The sequence below is a fragment of the Hirundo rustica genome, chromosome 8 (genome assembly GCF_015227805.2).
Source record: "Hirundo rustica isolate bHirRus1 chromosome 8, bHirRus1.pri.v3, whole genome shotgun sequence".
Lineage (NCBI taxonomy): Eukaryota > Metazoa > Chordata > Aves > Passeriformes > Hirundinidae > Hirundo > Hirundo rustica.
This window is the reverse complement of record NC_053457.1, coordinates 6572503-6586478: the sequence shown is the minus strand read 5'-3', so window position 1 is coordinate 6586478 and position 13976 is coordinate 6572503. Positions and strand designations below refer to the sequence as shown.

General features: G+C 41.2%; 1 long non-coding RNA gene across 1 annotated transcript in view; it reads left to right on the top strand.

Moving 5' to 3' along the window:
- LOC120756059 (uncharacterized) overlaps window positions 1-13976 on the top strand; it is a 90728-nt gene that overhangs the window by 51527 nt on the left and 25225 nt on the right. The window lies entirely within an intron of this gene.

Below are 13976 nucleotides of genomic sequence, written 5' to 3'. Positions count from 1 at the left end.
GTACGAAGTACAGAATTTGTTTTAAAATTTCCTTAATGTTTCTCATAGAGATTATAAATTGTATTTGAATTTACACTTGGGTAACCAAAGAGAAATTTCTTTTTGGTCAAAATTGGCACTGTGTAGCTCCAATTTTGTGTTAATTTATTGCCAAAGCACTTAAACTGAGATACGCCATTGTAAAATCCAAATGGACAATCAAGTCCATGCAAAGTACTGTGGTGTTTCAGCAGTCCTAACTTCCGACATTTAATTTTAAGAAATCCTGTTCTATTTAAACACAAGGTGATATTCTTAGAGTTGTGACCTTTCAAAGAAGGCATTTTTTCCTCAATTGCTAAGATCCAAGTTTTCCTTATTACAAAGCCAAGCCTCTTTATGAAGTGCTGGTGCTGGCCAGCTGATATCCTTGGGGGTGGGGGTATAAGGGGGAGGAAGACTACTTTACTTTAACCCTGCCCAGAAAAAAAAGGAAAACAAAAGTCCGTTCCACAGTGGAGATGACTCACTTGGGAAATGCCTGAGTAAATAAATGGACTGTGTAGCATGCCTTTTTGAAGGAACAAAATCAAGCTCCTCACGCTCAGAGGAAAATGAATTCAAGTCAAGGACCTACTATTGATAATCCCTGCCAATAGCTACCTTGCTATCGTGCCTTGGGTGCTGCTGGTTCACAGCCCTTCCGCTGGCATTAAGGTCAAATGTAGTTGAAGAGGAAACCGGGAACAGACAGATTGAAGAGATTGTTTAAACAAGATATTCCTCTGTGGGAGTGCCTAATGTCAAAGAAATCACTTGAGGGAAGTGGTATGTCCTATTGTTCATGGAGATCCCAGCAGGGCAGACAGATGTCACAAAACTTGGAAAGATGTTGATCAGAGCAAAATTCTCATTCTCAGGAAGGATGCGGAGAGTTTTGCTGAGAGCTGAGTAATTCTGCATATTGAAGATATGGGAACTGAACTGCTTAACAAGGTAGTTCCATCAATGAACAATCCAAACTTCACAGCAGTTAAAGTCCCAAACTTAAGTAGGAAGGAGTTAAAATATTGACTCTGCTGCTCAGTGGTGGACCATCATAGCAGCACAACAGCTGGAGTAGAGGCGGAAGTAAGTATTCATAGACATCTTCATTTCTTTGGCCTAGAAGAGGCAAATATTGCATTCAGACTTGATGGAGTGCATTTTGAGATGTTCCAGTGGCTGTTTTGGGGAGCAGCTAGTTCAGGAACCCATGAGGGCAGTGCTTGACTTGGATCCTGAGTGGTTTATGGGATATGATGTAGGGAGTAAGAGCTGAAGAGGACACCTGAAAGGGGGTTTTAATGGGCTTAGATTTGGCATCCTTGCAGGAGTAAGACAAGCCAGAGTTCTCTACTGTTGCTCTGCTCAGCTTCAAAAAGGAAAACTAGATGCAGATCAGCAGGCATGTTTGGAAGTAAGACAGTTGGAACACCTAACTCTTTGCAGTGAGTGTGGATACGGCTTCCGTAAATCACATGGGAAGTGCAGAGATAATAACTATGCTTCAAGGGAAAGAGTGAGAAGAAGCCAGCAGTTACAGGGTGAGTGAGAGTGCAGGAGCGAGAAGGCATCCTTCAAAAAACTGAAATGCTGTCCAGCTGAAGAAAGCTGAAAAAATTATCAACTCTAGCATGGACAAACATGATAAGGTTGGCTGAAGGAGTGTGAGGGATGATTGCCACAAACATAGTAACTAAAATATCTGTTACCTGTTCAAACGTGTCGTGACTAGGAAGTCTGGCAAGGAATTGTTCAGTCAGTGGGCAGTCAGGTGGCACAGAAGCCCTCAGGGGGTGGTATTGCTGTGAGGGAGGAGTGGAGTCCCAGCATGAGTGCAGATGTACACTGTAGTAGGGGAAAGCGCTGACTCCTGCACAAAACTTTATAAAAGGGTTTCTTTAGAATATTGTTTGTTTGTTTTTCTCTATGACTCTCTATGTGCTAGTGTTCCACCAATTCAATTCTTTTTATAGTTTCTACTGATTTGCAGCTTAGACTTGTCAGGCTAATTGATTGCAGGCTAGAGAGTTCTTGAGGGAGAAACTTTGTTTACCTTGTTTTTGTACTTTTTCCCTGAGGACGGAGTTAGATCTACTGCTGGATGCAGACAGTGGAATTAGATGGACCTTTGCTCTGACCTGAAATGACAGCATTAGTAGAGACTTTCTGATCTTTGAAGAAATTGATCTGGAGTGGGTTGTAGTATTGGTTGCATCCAAGCTGAAAGTAAGACTTGTGTCTGTCTGTGTAGAGTGCTCTACTCATGATATATCTTCCCTACCTCCTTTTTTTCTTTTCTCTCTCTTTTTTTTTATTTCTGGAAACTCTAGTCTCTATCTGGGAACCCTTGAGAGTTAATGTTTGCAGGAGCTGCTTTACTCTGGCAAAGCCTGGTCATAGTGGTCTGAACATGCGTCACACTGTGTGGGATTTTCATCCAAGACACCTTGGCAAGATCTACTGCACAGCTCTGCCACGTAACAGCCAATTGCGCCACATTTGATGCATTTGGGAAATGTTAAACCTTCCTGTGCCCCCAGCGCCAGTGACCCTCTTTCTGCAGGAATAAGGAATCTGGCACTTGAAAAGCTGTGCCACAGGATCTCTGTGCTTGCATTGAATAATTCCTGCCTTTAGGCAGAGTCACTGTGATGATTGCACTAAGCCAACCCCCTAACTGTCAGAAATTTGAAGTTGCACCTGTTCCCAACAACAAACTAGGGTTAGAGGTGGTTCAGAAGCTGAACATCGGTCAGCAGTGCCACACTGCTCTTAAAATGAGGGTTACATCAGCACACAGATACAGAGCTGAAACCTGCCAGTGTCCATCCTGTATACTTGGGAGGCCTTAGCTGAAGTGCTGCCCCTAGCTTGCCTCAATGAGGAAGGAACCAGTGGAGAAGGGCAGGAGTGTTTGTGTAATAGGAAATTACTTACATAAACAAATGGTTCAATTTTAGACAGTTCAAGTGACATCCTTGTGAGGTCGCCGCGCTTTTAGAATTCCAAGACTCCTGTTCAAGCACCTGGAGGGACTCGAGTTTGAACTGGAGTGCAGAGCTTAGGAAATCCTGTGAGGAGGAATTCCAGAACAAAAGTTCTGTGAGTTTTTGTGGTAATGTGCAGTGGTTTTTTGTTCAGTTTTAGGGGGTTTTTTTCCTCTTTGTGGGAGCTCTGCACAAAGAGACTCTCAGAATTTACTTCTCTTGCTTACAAAATGAGATGTTTTAGGCCGTGAAATTTGGGGGTAATGGCTAGTTGCCTTCAGTTCAAGAGACTTCGAAGACTTGATTTACAATATTCATAAAGAAATAATTACAGGGTATTAAGCTGGAAGAGACCAGGGATGAGAATGGGTCATAAATTCAGTGTGAGTCGGCAGCGTTGTTCTGCTATGAAGGAGGCACACTGGGATGTACAAACAGACCTGTAATGTGCCAAATTTCAGTTATTTCTTCTGCCTTCCTTGATGCAGGGGAAAACCTCAGCTAAACTACCCTAATTCTAGTGATGCTTCTCCAAGGGAGAGCCGACAGGAAAGAATGTCCAGAGATGGACAAGACTTCTGAGGAAAGAATAAGATGCCATCATTCAGTGTAGAGAAAAGAAAAGTGAGGGGAGATGGAAGTGGCCAAGTGTTCAGGAATAGCCTGTTCACCAGTCTCAAAGCAGGGGGAAGGAAGTAAAAGGCTTAAAGAGGAAAAATATATTAAAAAAATGCAATTAGATGTCTGGAGACGTATCTTTCTAGGAAGGATAGTGAAGCAGCAAAATAGATTGTGTAGAGAGATGTCCACTGTCACAGGCTTTCAAGCACAGCTTGGGGAAACATCCGTCAGGGACGACAGCAGTTTCGTTGATCACTTGGGGTAGAAGGCTGACTAGGTGATCTCTGGAGATTTCTTCAAGTCTTACCTCCTAGGGCTCTAAGGTTTGTTTCTTTCTTTTCCAGTCATTGTCTTGAGTCTCTAAGGAGGTTTCTTGCTTAAATTAAATCTGTTTAGTTTTACTTGTGTAGGGTTCTTAAAGAAGGGGAAATTGTTCTGCTTTCTCAATGCTTGACTTCAAACTGTGAATAATTATGACAGCCTTATAAAGAGATCACCACAAGTGGCAATTAACATACGTGTTGAAACAAATGGGAATGATTTAGTCGTACACATCATGAAACAAAAAAATCTATCCAATTCTGTCTTAAGTGAAAGCCTAACTATTGCTGATCAAATGCAAGAGGGGAAAGCCAAATATTTCAGAATATGATATCTGATAGAAGGTACTGTCTATGGCTCAGTAAGGGTGTGAAGAAAATGGATAAAGGAGTGAAAGAACTAGAGTATAAAAAGATTAGCTCTCTAGTAAAGAGCCAATATGATTGCAGAAGCATTAAAATCCCTGCAGGAGATTTACTGAAGACTCTGCCCTAGATTAGAATTTGATATAAAATAATTTAACTGAAGTCATACAATTTCTATGCCATTTGTAGCTGAGTTAATAGCATATGTTCCTGGAGGATTACAGTCAATGATTAAGGAAATTAGGTTTTGTTTGAATTTAATTTAGTTGTATAAAGCTGCTACAATAATTTACAGCTTTGATATTTAATAACCCAGATCTTAAAAGAATCTGAGGGATAGCAATGTCATCATATATTGAAATATCCCCATAGGTCATTTATGTTTGCTAGGTGAAAAGAATGTTCATCAACTGGATGGGCTAAACCAGATACTTGATAAAAAACCAATGCAGTTTTATAGGTAGTGGTAGTGAAATCTTTCTGTATCACTTATCCAGTAAATCATAATTCATCTAGAGATCTTCTCAATCTCAGTTTCAGCCTTCATAAGGATATACCCCTGATAGTTTTCTTTCATCTAATTTCCTAGCTTTTGGCTTTATGAACATTACAAATCCTGTCTATTCTTTCTTATAAGCCTGCTTCTGCTGCTCCCTCATTTCATTTAAAAAAAAAGAAGTAAAATGCTCAGTCTCCAATTTATCAGTGTACCCTGTTTCTGCTCAGAGTAAAGGAGGCATGTAAAAACACCCTCATCTGAAAATCAAACCCCCAGTGTCTTCAGGTGCCTTTCTATTTGCCACTAAGTTTATAAGAGCCACAAGCCATGGTCCAAGTCCGCCCCATACTGTGGCCACCAGCTGCAGAATCCAGTTTCAAAATACCCTTGTGTGAGCTTCTTGTCCTCCAAAGTGCAAACATGTACCTGTGAATCAAGAAAGCAAAAGGCTTCCAGTGGCCAGCCTGCTCTCTTGCATCTCTCCATGCTTCCCTTCTTGTGCTTGCAGCTGTTTCTCTCCTTCTCTGTACCTTTTCTTAGGAGGAGAGGATCCATCAAATGGCTGTTTCGGATAGCTGCCACCTGTTGTGGGCCACTGCCTTCCAACACTCGGATCTGATAAAGGAGGGTGAACTTAGCACAAACTTCAGCTCATTTTTAGTGCATTGTGAGTCCAGCCTTTCAGAGAGGAAGGTGGGAGCACTGAGTGCCTGGCACTGCAGTTAGGAGAGCCCATGGCTCTGCCACAAACACCGGGGCCGTGGCCTGGAGTGTGAGGTGCTGTGAGCTGGCAGAGCTCCACTGACATCAAAGCTTCTGCAGCCCCCAAATATGGCAAAGAGGGGAGTGTTTTCCCCTCTGATTAAAGCTGGGGGAAACATGAGCTCCCTACAGTTATACATCTTTTCTGTTGGTTTTACAGTTCAGGAAAAAAGCCTTCTGGAAGGACCATTTTTCCTTGAAGAATAGAAAGAAAGAAAAGGTTTCAGGTATTTTATTAGGATTTGTAACTCCTCCTTCAGTCTGGGCTCTATTTCTGGGAGAACACGCTAGTTCTACAGCACTGTATATTTCAAAGAAAAATAGAAGCAACCTTGTTCTGCGGGCAGTATTTCAACCATGAATGAAGTGAAAGACCTGGAGTTATGAACAGTGGAAAACACTGTAGCATTTGTCCTCAGCAAAGAGGAGAACTTTCCATTTTTGGCTAGGAATCCTTTGAATTGTCTTTCTAGTCCTTCTCTCTCCTGTTTTCCAGTGTAAGGATAATGTGTTGAACTGACTGGAATAACGCTGTTCATGTTTGGGGCACAAATAAATGGAGGCTGGGCACAGGTTCCTGGTACAGCTATTGCCAGTGAAAAGGCCAAGCTCCTCTCACAGATGGAACACTGGGCACACAGGCGAAATATCTCAGGCTTTAGGCAAGCTGTAAGCTTAAAACTGGTGGCACTTTTACCCTCTGCCTACCTCTGCATAGTTTTAACAATTAAGTTTTTCCTCCATGGTCTGAATTTACTGGAATTCCTGTGAAAGTGTTTATTATGGCACACAGCCTAAGCTAATGAGTCTGAAGTCAAGCCAATACAACCTGTGTCTCACTGTAACTTGATTTCTTGGGAATGGAGTCTTATTAATCACATTACAATCATATGCCTCTGATAAACTCAAGTCATAAGTAAGAGGGATGAAAAAATGTGTATGAAAAGAAAACCCCCAAACCTGTAATGTTTATGCTGGGTACATGTACTGGGTCACCTCTCACAAAGCCAGGCTGTATCTCATCAGGAGACTCATGAAAGGACACTGGCTTCTCTTTTTATCTGTGCCTGATAAAGTGTCTGTGTTGTTGGCTTTTTTCAATTTTATTCTTTTTGTTTTCAATGATGTACAGGTTGTGTGTAGGTCTTTGCTATCATCTGTGCTCAGAACAGTTAAACAATGGTATTTGGCTATGCACCTAGCAAACCACTTTCCTCCCTGGTGATATTGGGATCCAGTGATGATCATCTGCGTGTATTTTTTATGTATGTTTTTATATACCTATATAGATTTTGTCAATCCCCTGACACATGTTCAGAATTTAATGAAGAAAATAGTCATGAAGCTGTGTGCAAAACTCCATAATATTTTTACAAGCTAATTAGTTAAGCTGACTTTTTAATCTCTGTGCTGGAAGGGGCCAAAAGACAGGACCATACCACAAGATACAGATTGGCAGATTGGGAAATTACTTCACAAATGCAGCCAAGGGTAGGGGGAGCATGTAAAGAAAACAATTCTCCCATCCACAAATAAAACCCTGCTAACCACATTCATCATTACTGCAGTAGAAATATAATGACATGGGGTTTTGTCTGAGAGAGAGGCTTCCATAAACCTGTCAAGATGCTTAATTATGGTCTGTTGCACTAGACTGCCACAGACCTGCTAAGGAAAAAAAAAAGTAGTAAGATTAGATACTCCTTTTGAACCAGAGTAGTGTACTGACTTTCCTGTTCTCTTGTTATCAGTGAAAACTTCCTAAGGACAAAAATTTCCACGTCTTTGTTGGTTGCAAAATATATTCAGTTTTACAAACAAGCTTCTTCCTAAAGGCTGCAGTTTCTGAGCAAACCATCTGCTCAATCATCTTCTTTCCTGGCAAAAAGAGAGGCTGAGTGCCAGAATGTTTTTTTTTCCTATGATGTTTACCTGTAAGTTATTAATACCTATCTGACACCCACAGAGATCTTCAAACTTTTTTGTTGAGTAAAACAATATTGCTTGCTTGTCTGACAATATCCAAAAATGAGTGAGCGTTGTTTCTGATCACTCCCACTGCAGAGCTCACAATGCCAGTTTGTTTATAAATAATGTCATCTGTTGTCTTCTCTTGAGTGCTTTATCCCATTGACTGTACTTCCCTCAGCCTTTATTTGAGACATCTGTCTCTGCTGGTCCTGGTATGCATAATGACTTGAGAGACGTGAATAAAGAGAGCTCATATGGTGTAATAGGCACATTCGAATGTCTTCTGGAGTTTAGACTCTGCAATGTCACAGTGTGGTCCTAATGGTCTTTAAACTGCTTTGAAGTCAGATGTCAATTCTGAGTACTGCTGATGGGAAAAAGACACTTAAGAAAATCCAAAAGCCTACCACCCAAAAAAACCAACTAATGATCCCAGCAAAGGACTACTAATTCTCGTGGATTTGCTGAGTCTGATAAAACAGTGTTTGAAATAGCAAAATTTTACTTGACAGGAGAATCTTCAGCATCTGGCAAGAAATAATGAGAGGTTTTAGACCAAGTTTTGTAACTAGTTGCTGACTTTTCCCTGTTTACTATATACTAGTAACAAATTAGTCCAAATGAGATGGCAGAAGAAAGGGTTGTAGTGATAGGTCTGGCATGTGTTTATGGCAGCTTTATTCTCAGACTCCTTCAGAGAAAAGTTTAGGACTATATCCAAGTATTTATCCTGCTAAATAACAGTCATGGAGCATCATGCTCAATTTTTTTGGAGTTTTGTTGTGGTAGTGGTGGGGTTCAGTTTTGGTTTGTGTTTTTTTAAAAATTAACTTTTTTTAACCCACTAGAGTACTTTAGTTATGCCATCTTCTGTGAAGTTTCTCAGTGGGGCAAGATAGTCCTATTGCTCTTTGAAAAACCTTGGCAGATTAATATTCTCCGGTAGCTCTGTGTTCTGGGGGTCTGATTGGGATCTACCCATCTACTGTTCTTAGTTTAACTTTATAGGAGTCAAAGTGTATCCAAATGTAATACATTTTTAGAAATCCTACTAAAGGATTATTTTTGTCAGCAACTGATTTGGAAAAGCAGAGGCTCTTCTAAAACAGGATTCGTAAGATCATTTCAGTTCTCTACTTAAAAGTCCCTTTCAGGTTCTCAAGAACAGACAACATGGTTTCTAATGTGCTTGTTGGACGATTTGAGGAGGGAGGTATCTTCTTTACAGAAGGAAGTTTTTATTATTTTTGATTGCACCAAGTAAAACCAAAATCTTTCAGAATAAGCCTATTACATCGTAGATCTCAGTGTGTCAGCCCAAAGATAGAGCTGCTGCATTCACAAGTGCTACAAAAATGGACCACAATTAGAAAACGTTGTGTTAGTAATTGCAGCTAGCCTGAGTGGTTTGAGTTTCAGGGATTTGTTTTAGGTATATGAGAGGGGGATTTTGGGGTGTGTGTTTGTTTGGTGAGAGTAGAAACCAGGAAAAGAGAGGTGAATAAGGATGGTGGGGGCCTGATCAAGATGTCCCAAACTACTTTTATTGCACAGAGGTAATATAAATCATGGTAAGGTAAGGTACATTGAACTGCAGCCCAAAATGCCCAGAAGCTCAGGATCATGATTTACAGAACTCAGAGCTAAAGACATTTTGCCATTTCTTTCATTTCCATAATGAGTCAGGAAATATTTAGTACCTTTCTTGAACATATTTTGAAATCTTGGGCTTTTCTAAAAGTTTGTCTAATACTTGTAGGAGAGATCTTTGCAAGTCAGATATTCAGAAATCTTATTCTTTGATTCTTTGAATTCACAGAATGTGTGGCTCTCGATTATTGCAGCAAGGAATGTTGCCTTGTGTGATCCTGGATTGCCATGGCTGTTGTAGGAGTCAGGTAACACTTACTCAGCAGTGGTAGATACAGAGTACTGACTAAAGTGACCCAGTAGTGCTTCAGAACTGGAATCTGCCCTCAGTGTGCCAAACCTGAAGCACCAGTGTGACAGAATGGCACATGAGCATACGATTTATACATTTTAATTTGGCATACTTTGAGGAAATGTAATACATGTGAATCTTGTCCACATTGTGAGATACTGATGTTGCAATATAGTCATTTTGGACTGGGTCCAGTTTCTGCATAAACTTTATTTTATTTTTATATATATATATATATATATTTATTTATTTATTTAACTGATTAATCTTTGCCTTGACAGGAGTTCTTTTTCTCTTAACTGTCATATACATGTTTGATGGCAACAATGAGCTGCAAGTCTGTGAGCTGTCATGCACCAAGGAAACGGACACTTTCCAAATATGCATTTCTGGAACACGAAAAGTTCTACCAGAAAGAGACAGGGTTTGTTGGTGGGGTTTTTTTGGTGGTTTTTTTTTTAAATCTCTTGTGATTACTTATGAGCATGTTTATTACATTGATAGGATGGTAGTATGGGGAGTATCCAGGTATACACTTTTATGATTATCATTTTTTGGCATTGTATGATAATAGCTTTCCTGTGGCACCATTTTCTTCTGCACATTATGTTTAATGAAACTAATCCAAACTGATCACCCATTCATAGGATTGTAAGGTAGTGGGACTGGGATTTGACTCGTAAATTAGATGCAAACTTGAATAAACTTTTTGTGTGTTGCTATGGACTCCAAGAAGCCAGGGAGAAAGTTGGTGTACCAAATGCAGAGGTCAGGTGGTGTTATTGTGTAATGAGAGGTCGCCTGTAGGTAAATTAGGACAATCAAAGTAGGCACAAGTTGAAAGAGGCATCTGTAAAGGAAAAAGTGAGCCAGACTTTGAAGTCATAGAATGGTTTGAGTTGGAAGGAACCTTAAACATCATCTGGTCACCAGCTCACCACCACAGGCAGGACACCTTCCACTAGAGCAGGCTGCTCAATGCCTTGTCCAGCCTGGCCTTGAACACTGCCGGGGATGGGCACCCGCCGTTCCTCTGGGCGCAACCTATGCCAGTATCTCACCACCCTCTCAGGGAAGAATTTCTTCTTAATGTCTAACCTAAATCTACCTTGCTTCAGTTTCAAGCCATTCCCTCTTATCCTATTATTGCATGCCCTTGTTAACAAGTTCCTCTCCAGCTTTCCTCATAAAATGACTCATCTGCTGATGCTTCAAGTTCAGGAATCTTCCAGTGTGCTGACTGGACACGCATTCCTGAACTTGTAATAACAGTCAGTTCCTGAGCCTGATGAAGAACCAGAAAGGCAAGATGTGGCTGAGATTTCAGATAAGGCAGAGTTGAAGCGGTGTTGGAGATGTTGAAGGGCAGATTTACAAATGCAGCAGGGACTGAGAGAGGGCAGCATTGTTTGGTATGATGTCAGTAGTGAAGCATGAGTTAATATAGCTAGTAATAAATGTAGCACATTGTGTGGTGTCCTAAAGGGACATAGTGCATACTCTGGAGGATGTGGATGAACTGTCCACCCATTCTTGGCAAGCCTCACAGTTTTGGAGTCCTACACGCCAAGGTTACAAAAAACGTTTTAAAAATGAGGCATTTGGGAACTGAAACCAGAGCTGCACTATGCTGTACATAAATATGATTACAATCAGAGCTGAGTGAAATAGAGTAGAAAGAATTGGTTTCTTATAATCTGGAGTCACCGGCTCTTCCTTTTGTATTTTGAGGAAGTTGCCTAAACAAAATAGAGAAATCGTGGGACTACTGATTCAGTGGTAGCAGAGATGTTTTACAAACTCAGCTGGGGCAGCAGGATTGGGGTTTGGTGGTGGTTTAGTGTTTTGTTGGTTGGTTGTTGCTTGTTAGCAGCTGTGCTTCAGGTTTGTGCAGGCTCTCAAACTCATCCTTTTCCAGCTTCCTTCTCAGAAATATAAATAGCTTTTTTAGTGACAGCTTTTTAAAAAGAAAAGATACTTTCCTTAATGCATCTGGCTTCTTCATTCTGTCACTACCAAAAGTTTGTGGGGGAGGGGGAGGAAGTTATGTCCACACTTACCCCTAATTCCTTTTAGCTCTTAATTTGCAGGATCATCGCATTCCAAGAACAGGATTTTCTTTGTTTTAAGAAGATAAGTATGCATTGTTATCCATGTATTGTATACCAATAAAATTTGGAAGAGGAGAAATGTCACAGTAAAGTGTATTAAATAAGGGACATTTCATAGAATATGGAAAATATCATAAGTCAAAGTAACTAGTCTTGAAAATCTTGCAACTGCTATTGCTATAAATACAGCTGCACCAAAGAGGTGAAAAAAGATGTCTCCATGGAGGTATTTAAAGGTATTTTAGTACTTCTGTCACTACAGTAACTATATACCATCCACAGGTACAACTATAAAATGTTCATGTGTGACGAAATAGCTAAATAAGGAATACCAAATAATAGCACACAAAAAAGCATGCATTTTTCTTTTGTATTTATTGTCTGAAACATTCTTTAAAATACAGAGTCTGTCTGTGACAAACTTGCAACAGCTTACATTAGGGTCTTGAATGGATTCATTCAATTTCTTGCATTAGCCTCCAGGAGCAAGCTTTTCATGGGCTTTTGACCTCTCTTGTACTTGCATGTCAGCAGGTTTGAGCCCTTGCAGCAGGGTGGGCAGAGCTGGCCCCTGGGTGTTGCTCAGGGACCTCTTCTAGACACGATGTCTGTGTGAGCAAAGCTACCAGCACAGGCAAGTCAGCTGTGCACCAAAGCTTGGGCAGATAAACCACTGCTGTGTTCTGATGCTGGCTACTGGATTAAAAGTGGTTTGTTGCATTGCTGTGTTCCTGCCTGAAGCCAGTGCAGAAGGAAGCTGAAGGTCAGACTAAAAATATGTTGATGAATAAAACCCCTCTTCTGGCTCTTGAGGAGATGTCAGCCAGGAAATCCCTGTGAGTGTCTGAAGCAAAAGGAAAAAGCATCTGTGGGTGGCTTTTCTCCTTGCCGTGGATGATTCTGTATCACTCCAGGTCTTCAAGGACAGTCCTGTAAGCCAAAGTTACATGTAATGAAGTGATTAGACACTGTAAAATTATAGGTTGAGCCTGCATTGCTAAGCCAGAGACCAGTTTTCAGACATTTCCTTAAGTAAAATACTGCAGACCAAGTTTTAGATAGTGTAATTGAAGCGTAATATTGCAGTCCTAGAAGAATCCTGGACTTTGAGGAGCACTCTCCAAGCTTAACCAATTCAGCTGCTCTGAGGTAGTCTTGGTGGGCACTGGTGAGAGGCTGTACTTCAAACTAGAGCTAACTCCTTCCATTCCAGTTCTGCAGCGGGCTGGATGGGGCAGTGCTGTGAAGGTGACACACACTGCTTTGTCCCTTCCTCCATGTGACAGACGTGCTGTCCCACCACCCTGGCACGCTGCTGCAGCGCGGCACAGTTAGTGGTGTTGGGAGAAGGTAAACCAGAGCTGGGTGCCAGGAGTTCCAGTCAGCCAGCAGGGGAATTTGTAAACGTCCTTGTAATGAGACACTTTCCAAGGGGACCTCAGCAGGACCTCACCATAAAGCCTTGTGAGTCTCGGCAACTCCAAAGAGCACAGGAATCTCCTCACCCCCAGGAGTTCCCAGAGCACTTCAAGCCTATCTTCACTGTGCTGACTTATTACTTGGCATTGAATCACGTTCAGCTCCTCAGTCCTTCTATTGAAAAACCCATGGCCTGCTAGAAGGCAGCTGCCAGCTCTGGGTTTGATATCTTTTTCTCCAGACCTGAGGGAGTATCTTTATGGTCAAGAGGTCAGTGCCAGAAAGTAGACTTTCCAAAGGGGGCACTGTAAGAGCATGCTATAAATTACCCCAAGAGCCAGGGACCTTCAGAGATCTCATACCCTGTTCCACGTGTAAAATACATCTCTTTGGTCTTGGTTCCTCTAAGATAGACATGTAGCTGTGTGCAGGTTTTTTTTCTTTTAATTTCCTACCAAAACAAAGCACTTCACTGCAAATGCTTTCCCCCTTGAGGGATGAGAGTACTAATGACACATGGCAGATGTTAGTCATGGTCGCTTTGTACACTACTGGAAGACACGTGGGTGCCACAGAGATGTTTATAGCATAAGAAGTTTCAGAATAATGCAGTTGGAGCTTATGTTGATATTTAAAGTTAATCACTGGCTTTCAGGTTTTTAGCCACTAAGTTGACAATTATTTCCAAGCCATGTGAAGGACAGGTCTTAGGCAGAAAAATAAGTTATTAGTAATTAGTGCATTAGTAATGAATCATTTAAGTTCAAGAGAACTTGAAATCCAGTCCATAATGGTGAGGTATGTGAAGTGCGTGCCTGTGAAGGGGGTGGAGAAAATTCAATGAGGTACTGATGTGAGTCTCTCATGCTCTTCCCTGGCCCACTTGCAGTGTTGATAAAGATGCTAATGGACCTCTATTGTGCTTGCATCTATTTTGATAACCATAATACAGGG